The sequence below is a fragment of the Panthera tigris genome, chromosome X, assembly GCF_018350195.1.
Source record: "Panthera tigris isolate Pti1 chromosome X, P.tigris_Pti1_mat1.1, whole genome shotgun sequence".
In the NCBI taxonomy this organism is placed as follows: Eukaryota; Metazoa; Chordata; class Mammalia; order Carnivora; family Felidae; genus Panthera; species Panthera tigris.
Window position 1 is genome coordinate 118,023,892 of NC_056677.1, and position 10,451 is coordinate 118,034,342.

General features: G+C 39.1%; 1 pseudogene; it reads right to left on the reverse strand.

Annotated features, from left to right (window-relative positions):
* Positions 1 to 7,682: 7,682 nt before the first annotated feature.
* Positions 7,683 to 8,196, reverse strand: LOC102967690 (annotated as a pseudogene).
* Between the last annotated feature and the right edge of the window lie 2,255 nt (positions 8,197 to 10,451).

The following is a 10,451-nucleotide window of genomic DNA, read 5'->3' on the forward strand; positions in this document are numbered from 1 at the left end:
TGGTTTTTGCCAAGAAACAAAAAGAAAATGAAGGTCTTTCACAAGCAGCAGAAGTCTAGGTTCTTAATGCAAAAGCTTCTAGGGATAGGCAAGATGAGGTGACTCCCATTCACGACTCCATCGTCCACAGTAGCAGGATAAAAATCAGTACTTCAATAAAGTATCCTGCCACAAGAGTTAACAAATCCCTTTCTCATTTAACAACACGTTTCAGCCATAAACATATCTTTATAATGAGATGTCAGGAAAGCGCTGTCAGAAAAGAGCTGTGATTTGCCCCATCATATAAATACAGCTTTGACATTCAGGGCTAATTTTATTAGCTATAATCCTGGAGATCTTTCCACAATACTCTGTTGCTTCCCAGCCCTTCTCTGAGCCAACAGAGACTCACAGACTTGAGACAACTTAAACAAAAATAAAATTAGAGAACGGAGTGAAACGATGAGGTAGGATATAAATAAATTAGCTGTTTTTTACATATGTATGAGTATATATTAGATAATACCTAACAGGGACAAAAATCGTACCAGTCTTCTGAAATCAGTGCTGTCAACAGTCAACCAAATCCAATTATAACAGATTTAAAGAGACATTCCTGACTCCGTTTTGTATCAAATACTGTTTGAAATTCATCAACGATCAAGCGGTCTCTTGATCACTTTTTTCATTTGTACACCACTGACATTAGGATTCAAGGTGACATGTACAAGTAGCGTTTTCTTTGGCGGGGCGGGGAGGGCTGAAGTCTCTTTTCCTACTTTCTTGCTCTAAAAGGAATCCATGCTGTCCTTGTGGAATTATGTAATTAAGAGAGTTTAAATAATTTATGCAAGTATACCACGGTGGTCATAGCAATAGGCTTGAGCTAAACATAGCAAGATAGTTTGTTGGAAGGTAAGAATTCAGTGTTAAACTTCAATATTAGGACTATGATTATTTTTATCTCAGAATCAGCCTGCTTCCAAGGTCCCGTAACATTAAAAAACTCAAAAGATTAAACCTGTTGCAGAATCCAAATCTTGTCATTTACGGAATATCTACATTGGATACTCATGAAACTCACAGAATTTTTAATTTCTAAGAAAAGGTTCCACCTAAAATGGCTATGTGACATTCTGTTTCATGATCGGTAATCCGTCAAATTTTAAAAGTGCCTGGAGTTCCAAGTAGAAATTTCTTTCCCTCCCTTTGTAGAAGTCTATTAGAACATAGCAGTTTTCCTTTATAACTAGATTTCTACTGGAGGAAAAGAAGTATTCAAAAGAAGATTTCGGGAAAACATATTCTTTGCTTGTTTAACGATCCAAATTTCCCATGAATCTTTATGCATTTTGTCTATCTTTGCCAAGAGGGAACAAGTGCAATGGTTTGTGGTCTACGCTTAGAACCAAAGAGCGGATCCCTAACCGAATAGAAAAAAACATATCGTGCCTCTCTTGGTTATTCCCCCTCTAGACCCGTCTTCATTACAGAGCCTTTCGGGGTTGCTCAAGAAACATCTACTTTTGCGCTTGGGTCTCCCCCAGACTCCCCACCAGTTATATTCTTCTGTCTAGCCTAATCTCCCCCAAATGACATGCTGTTGACAAAGGAAATACTGGTGTGCTCATTCACGTACAATTCAGGGTTTCTTCCTGTGTGGTGTTACATGTGCTATTTCTCTGTCTACTGAATATTAGGAAAAGGTTTCAAATATCACGTCTAGGGAAACAAAGGCGTGACAAGCCTCATGCAGCAAATCAAAGAATTCTCTATTACTTTTTCTCTTCCAGTCCTTGAGGAAATTTCAGTATATTTCTTAGCATAATTTTATGCACACTGGCACCTTACCAGAGTGCGGTTTACCAGACAATAACGACTGACACCTGCTGTAATTTATCCCTCTTGTAAACTGGCTTCGCTACGCATCTCCTCTGTCGCGTGGTCTTTCTGAACTCCTTTTCCTGCTAAAACTACATTCCAGCAAATTAAGTGTCACCCTACAAATCCATCGAGAACTAACCAGGTAGGGATGCACAGTGCCATTTCCCACATCCCATGTTCCTTCTTGCAAATAACAGTAACTGCTTGCTTACCTGAAAGCTGACTGAACCAGCATCGTTTACAAAACAAATATAGATTGACCAAGAAATAAACTCCTATGTTAAACATTTAAAAAATCAAATTTTTCCAAATTTGATGGGGGCTAAGGGCTTCTTCGGACATGTTGTCGAGTGTCAGGGCCTTTACTGCAGAAGTCTCAGCCATAATGCAAATATTACCATTTTCAGTTTCTGCTTCTTAAAAGGGAACCTAGAAACTTGTGTAGAAGGCTGCATGTAATACTTAGACGCTTTTGTAATTTCTCTCAATATTTTATACTTTTCTCCTCCCATATCTAATTTGACAACTCGTGTCTTAATGAGTCATCTTTGTACTCTTTTTAAGATACTCCTCTCGTTTTTCCATAGAAACCTTTCCAATTCATGGGTCTTCCGCATACATCATATTTACTTAAATTAGATAACTGCGATACTAAGTAGAAGCGGTATGATCAGGGTCATGAACATACACAGCTACCTTTTGGAAGGCACACCACTCAGCTGTGGTGGAGACAAATGCGGGGTCACCTCAGGGCGCCCTGGTGGGTGCCAGCCTGCCCCAGGCACTCGTCCGTGTCTGCAGGAAGAGGTGTAGATTAATCTGATGAGGAGGTTTGCTGAGCTCAACAGCATTTTGGACACTACATGGGGCGGGGGGAGTGTGGGAAGGAGGCAGGAGGAAAGAAGAAACTTCTTCGGCAAATGAGAAAGGGATAGCTTTATATAAATATATGCATAAACATCACTTTATGTTTCTGAGGGTATCCAATCACCTGCAATCCCAAAATATCTCCTCTCAGACATGCTGTACTCTGAAGGAATTCTTTCCTGAGAAATGTCCCTGATGAGTTCATTTTCTAATTTGAACTTGAATTAATTACCTTAAGCAATTTCACAAATGCCCCTAAAATATCTTTTTAAAGATGTTATCGAAAGTATACTATGTAACTGGAGCTAAAACTGGAAAAGCGACAGCTTCACTTTCTCCCCTAGGTCTTTAATACGTATTCCAAGTTCCAGATATAGAAATCATGCAGCCAGTACCACCGGGTTCAACAAAAGAGATGTTGATTGAAATGACTCCGAAGTATCTTTTGGAGGTGAGAGTTATACTTTCATTTTGCCCACCTAACAGCATAATGCTTGGGAATTCTTCTCAGAATTAAGACTCCTGAAATTTTCCCATCCTTAAAATACACGTTTAAAGTTCCCCCATTAGTCAACTTCTCACAGCGTGTGCTAAAAATACACCAATAGAAATTACATTCAATGAGATGCTCTCTTGCTAGGAGCCCCTATTTTTAGCAAGCAGGTGACGGTTCTGAAATTAAAGATTGCTTCTAATACATAAAACGTTCACACTTTAAAGTATTCGGTTCCTTTCAAACATCGTCAAACTTTTCTAAGTGAGCAACCCCAGAGGCAGTCTTCTTCTAAGAAGAGCTATGAAAGGTCAACTTTCTTTTGAGGGCACATAATGCGAGATCACAAATATCAGGAACCGAAACTTGATTTTCCCCGGGTGATGCAGCGGTGCACTGCTCGTTCGGAAGGGTCGAGGCAGCAGTGCCTACTCCTGGTTTTTGCTCGCTTCGCTGCATGCAGCCTGCCGTCACTCTCTCCCTGGTCTCCTCCCCATGGTCAGGAGAGAATTTCCAAAAGGACGTTTCTTTCTTTTCCAAGGTCTATTTTGCCATTACAATGCCAATTGGCGTTTTTTGAAGAGCAAAGCGTTGCGTTTGTAAACTAGGAAGATAAGGTCTAGCAACAGATCGAATGGGCTTTCATTCGCATTTACCTTTACTTCACTCTGAACCTAAGACGTTTGGCAGGTGCCGACCCCAGCCCATTGCCAAATAACTGATTTGTAAGCCTGTATACTGGACGATGCGTTCGTTCTAATTAAAAACAAAACAAAAACAAAACAAAACACCTTTGTGGAAAATGTTTCAGTTGAAAGCAACTTTTTTTTGGCAAAATACAGTTCATGTTCTATTGTCACTGTTATCACCACAGCGGCATAAGTCTTGCAATAGTAAGATGGCTTCAATTCCTGGTAATGTGCCAATAAGAACATTAAGATTTCTTTTCCATGGGCCAAAAACATCTAATGGTATCTGCAGGCTTATACGACAGTATAAGTACGTGTGTATATACACACTTATTTTTCCTTTGCGGTACACAGACTCCACATTCAAATCATATTCAAGAGCACAGATAGATTTCCTGAGATCTTTTTTCAAAAGCAAACAGCTTAAAAGCCAAGGTTCCTTGAGATAAATGCATATACTATTATAAAAACGGAGTTGACTGGAAAATTATATTATCAGCACCCACCACTGTATCTTTGGTTACCTTGCATTTCAAAAAATTTGTACTTATTTCACCGTAGGCCGTACAGTCACGATGAAGAAACAAAGAACGGTACCTGCTTATCAAAAATGTTAACCATTTACTTGATATTAATATTTGACCTACAGTTCTTTTAAGTTTGTCTTCAGAGAGAGTGAGTGTGAATGGGGGAGGGACACAGAGAGAGAATCCCAAGCAGGCTCCACACTGTCAGCACAGAGCCTGACGCGGGCCTCACACTCCCAAACCGTGAGATTCATGACCTGGGCCGAAATCAAGGGTCAGACGCTTAACCGACTGAGCCACCCAGGCGCCCCTTGATCTATATTTTTTTGAGCAAACGCTTATGAACGACTTGGAATAAAAGATGAGAGAAAAAATCTCGAGGCATTTTCTAGTTTTAAGGACATCCAATTGATAAATACATAATATTAATTTTCTTACCAGGGAACATAAGCACAGAAAGCACATACGTATATACAAGACAATTATAAAGAGGATACATAGTAGTGCCACCTGAGTCAAAAAAAGAAAGTACTGACAGGATCCAATCAACATACATATATATCCCTCAAATAAATTTAAATATATACATATATATTGCTTGCATTAGTTTATTTCTTAACGACATGAATGGAATTATTAAAAATACACAATAACTGTTTTTCCATTCAACACAATGCTTAAGATTGTGGATGCAAGATTTACCATACTATTCGAAATAGGTACAGGCCATTTATTTTCAGAGCTGTATAGTATGCCATTATATAAATATACTCAGCCCTCGTTGTTTTGTATTCTGCAGCTTAAGTATTAAATATACTACTGATATGAACATTTTTGCAGATGTAGCCTGATGTATACATTTACTAGAATTACCCCAGGCCTATAGCAAGGAGTGCAATTTATGGTCATAGTGCAGGTGTACCTTCCCTTTTCCCAAGTTGTAGCAACTTCTCATCCTACCATAAGTGTATGAGATTTCTCTTTGCTCCATAGCCAGGATAACTTCAATATAAATGCTTTAATTTCCACACTGTCAGCACAGTGCCTGACGCGGGGCTCGATCCCACGGAACCACGAAATCGTGATCTGAGCCAAAATCAAGAGTCAGACACTTAAACTGAGCCACCCAGATAACCCACTGAATTGTATTTTTTTTAAATATACTCCGGGGGGGCCTGGGTGGCTCAGTCGGTTGAGTGTCCGACTTCAGCTCAGGTCATGATCTCACGGTTTGTGGGTTTGAGGCCCACGTCGGGCTCTGCGCTGACAGCTTGGAGCCTCGAGCCTGCTTCCTATTCTGTGTCCCCCCCCCCCCTTGCCCCTCCCCTGCTCACATTCTGTCTCTCAAAAATAAATATTTTAAAAATATTTAAAATCAATAAATAAAATATATTCTGATTAAGAGTCTTTGTTGATTATGTATGTTCAGCAAGTACTTCATTCCATTGTCTTTTTTCATTTTCATTTGTATGTTTTGCTAAAGAGAAGTTCTTTAATGTGGACATTTTCACCAGCTTCCCTCTAGAAGTCTATTTTTTCTCTCATTTTTTGTTCATTTTGTTTTCCACACAAGTGAAATCTTATGGTATTTCTTTGTCTGACTTATTTCACTTAGATTTGTACCCTCTAGGTCTATCCATATTGTTCCCAATGGCAAGATTTCATTTTTTATAGCTGAGTAATATTCCATTGTGTGTGTACATACACACATGTATATACACATGCACACACACACACACACACACACACACACGCACACCACTTCCTTTTCCATTCATCTACTGATGGATACTGGGTTGCTTCTCTGTCTTGGCTATTGTAAATAATGCAAGGGTGCACGAACCTTTTCGAATTTGTGTTTTTGTTCTCTTTAGGTAAATAAACAGTAGTGGAATTACTGGATCATATGGTAATTCTATTTTTAATTTTTTGAGGAACCTCCATACTATTGTCCAAAGTGCCTCCCCCAACTTACATTCCTACCAACAGTGCACGAGGGTTCCTTTTTCTCCACATCTTAAACTAAGTTATTTTTTAAATTATTTACTTATTTTGAGAGAGGGGGCAGGGGAGGGGCAGGGAGAGAAGAAGAGAGAGAATCCCAAGCAGGGTCCACACTGCCAGTGCAGAGCCCGACGTGGGGCCTGAGCTCAAGAACTGTGAAATCATGACTGGAGCCAAAATCGAGAGTCGAACACTTAACCTACTGAGCCACCCAGGCACCCTGTTGTTCGGGTTTTTAAGTTTAGCCATTCTCACAGGTGATATCTCAGTGGTTTCCATTTGTATTTCTGTGATGACTAGTGATGTTGAACATGATTTCATGGGTCTGTGGGCCACCTGTTAGGTCTTTGTAAAAAAAAAAAAAAATGTCTATACAGTACCTCCGCCTGTTTCTAGTTGCATTATTTGGGTTTTTTGGTGTCGTGTTGGACAAATTCTTTATATGTTTTGGATATGAACCCTTTATCAGATGTATCATTTGCAAATCTCTTCTCCCATTCAGTAGGCTGCTTTTTGGTTTTGTTGATGGTTTCTTTTGATGTATCATATATGTATTTATGAATCATATACATAAAATGTGAGGGGAGAGTAAAACTTAGTGCTTTTAGAATGGGTTCAAACTTAAGTGGCCATCAACTTAATATAGACCACCACATGCATAAAATATTATTAGTGAACCTAATGGTGACCACAAATCAAAAACTTTTGATAGATACACAAAAAAAACAAAGAAAAAATCCAAGCATATCACTAAAGAAAGCCATTAAACTACAAGGGAAGAGCATAGGACAAAAAAAAAAAAAAAAAAAAAAAAAAAAAAAAAAAAAAAACTACAAAAACAACTGTAAAACAGGTAACAAAATGGCAGTAAGTACATACCTACCTATCAATAATGACTTTGAACATAAATAAAATAAATTCTCCAATCAAAAGACATAGGGTCACGGAACAGATAAAAAACAAGACTCATCTATATGCTGCCTACAAGAGAAACTTCAGACTAAAGACATTCAGATTGAAAGTGAAGGCATATAAAAACACTTACCATGCAAATGCAAGTGAAAAGAAAGCTGAGGTAGCAACATTTATATCAAATAAAACACACTTTAAGACAAAGACTGTAATAGGAAACAAAAAAGGACGCTACATGAGGATAAAGGAAGTAATCCAACGAGAGGATGTAACAATTGTAAATATTTATACACCCAACATGAAAGCACTTCAATATATAAACTATTAACATACATAAAGGAAGAAATTGACAGTAACCCAATAAAAATAGGGGGTATTTTCTTTGAGGTGGTTGACATCTTTATTGCTTTGGATTTGGGGGTGTGGGGGCAGGTGATCAGGAGCTCTTAGTGGGGCCACCTGCTTCCTCTTCACCATGATAGGCTTCTGGCTGTACAGGATGGCACTGGCTTTCTGAATGGCAGATCTGGGCAGTACTCCTTCTTGGGGATCATGTGCCTGATGCTGCTGAGGGTGGCCCAGGCTTTCTCATTAATGGTGGTCCTCATGGAGGAGGTGGTAAGTTTTCGCTGGCCACATCGTGGCTCCATGACCACCACTACACCTTCGCTGTTGGCCACCGGCTCCATGCCCACAGTCTTGTGGTGATAATCAGCCCATTGTAGCAGGAGTTGTGAGCCTTCAGGTTATTGGGTTCGGTGCCGTATGTCTGTTGGATCCTCTAGATCAGGAGGGCGGGGCAGTTTTGCATGACCATCCACTGCAGTTGGGCAGACATAGCCATCCCTCTCACTGTGGCGTTGGGAGACGGAAAGAGCAGTAATAATAGGGGACATTTGCACCCCACTTAGAGCAATGGATACATCATCCACACAGATAACACAGAAAAGGTGGTTTTGACTAACACATTTGACGAGATAAATCGAACAGACATTCAGAACATTCCATCCAAAAACAGAGGAGTGTGCATTTTTCTCAATTGCCCTTTTCTTTATTCCAAAGTCCTATTTCAAAAACTATTTAATGGCTATGAATATCACTGTTTTCATCTAAAAGATGCATAGTCCTGCCTTTGCATTTAGGTCTACAACTTAAGTGGACTGGATATTTGCATGTTGTGTGAGGTAGGGTTATACTTTTCTCATTTTTGAAACGGATATCTAACCATCCGAGCTCAACTCATGGAAATGAACATCTTTTCACATGATTCTGCAATTAAAATCCAAACGTGCATATGTGCAAGGGTATTTTGTGGGGCTCTATTCTATTTCATTGTTTTTTTTTCTCTGTGAACAGGCCACACTGTCTGAATTATCAAAGGCTTTAAATGAGCCTGATGTCTAGAAGACAAAATCTACCTACCTTCTTTTAAGAGTGTGCTGTTAGTGGATCTCTGAACTTCAATATACATTTTATAATTTGGTTGTTACAAAAAAAAAAGTGGGAGTTTATGGTGAATGCACTGATCCTACACATTTGCAGAAAATTGACATCTTTACAATATTGATGTTGACAGTGATCCTTAATTTCCATTTATTTCCACCTGATTTAATTTCACCCAGTTTTAATAATACTGCCCTAAGAGAATTTACACTTTTCTTAAATCTAACATCATGTTGGTAAAATTATAAATTGTGTATTTTAAAAATATATTTTTACTATTTTTTTTCTCATTTTAAAGACATTTCTCAGAGGGCTTTTAGGTTTAAAACAAAATTGAGGGAGGTACAGAGAATTCCCATATACACCCTGCACACATGCAGGGCACCCCCCATGATGAATGCCTCTCACCAAATAGTACACTTGTTACAATTGATAAACCTAACGTGAACACATCACGATCACCCATAGTTTATATGATGATGACGATGGTTCATTCTCAGTCTTCTACATTCATTGTATGGGTTGGAACAAACTCATAATGATATCATGCAAGGTATTTTGACGGCCCTAAAAATCCCGTTTTCTGTCTATTCATGCCCTCCCTCCCACAGTAACCGCTAATTTACCGTATCCATACTTTTGCCATTTCCAAAATTGTCGTGTGGTTGAAATCACGTGGTATGTAGCCTTTGTAGATTGGTTTCTTAAACCTAGTGATATGTACAAGAGGCTGTTTACCGTATTTTCAATGCCTGAGAGCTCACTGTCTGTACTACAGAGCATTTTGGTTGCTTCCAAGTTTTAGCAATGAGATATAAAACTGCTATAAACATCTGTGTGCAGTTTTTTTCCCCCTACAAAGAGAGTTTTCAAATCTTTTGTGTAAATACAAAGGAGCGTTAATTGCTGGATCCTACACCAACCACCAGTTTAGATTTGTATGAAACCACCAAACTCTCTTCTAAAGTTGTGCCATTTTTCATTTCCGCTAGCAGTGAATTAAAGTTCTCATTGCTCCACATCCTGACCACACTTGGTGTTGTCCGCGTTCCAGATTTTTGCCATTCTAATGGGCACGCAGGGGCTCACCGCTGGTTCGATCTGCGTTTCTCGGATGATACGGGACGCGGGTCGCCTTTTGATGTGATTTGCCAATCACATACCTTCTCTGTGAGGTGCCTTTGTCCCATTTTTTACAGGGTTGTTATGTTTTCAAATTGAGTTTTAAGAGCTCTTGGTACAGTTTGGATAAAAATACTTTATCATGTGTTGTTTGCAAATGTTTTTCTCCCTGTTTATTCTCTGGGTACTTTAAAGTGCAAACATTTTTAGTTTTAATGAATTGCAGCTTCTTTCTTTCATAAATGTCTTTGGTGTTGTATCTAAAAAGGCATCATCAGACTCAAAGTCACCTAGGTTTCCTCCTGTGATATCTTCCAGGAGTTTTGCGTTTTACATTTAGTTCTATGAACCATGCGGAGTTAATTGTCGTGACAGGTGTAAGGTCTGTGTGTAGATTTTGTCCAAGTGGATGTCCACTTGTCCCAGCACCATTTGTTGGAGACACTACCTTGCCTCCATTTTGTTGTGCCTTTGCTCTTTTGTCAAAGATCAGCTGAGCATATTTATGGGGGTATACTTCTGGGCTCT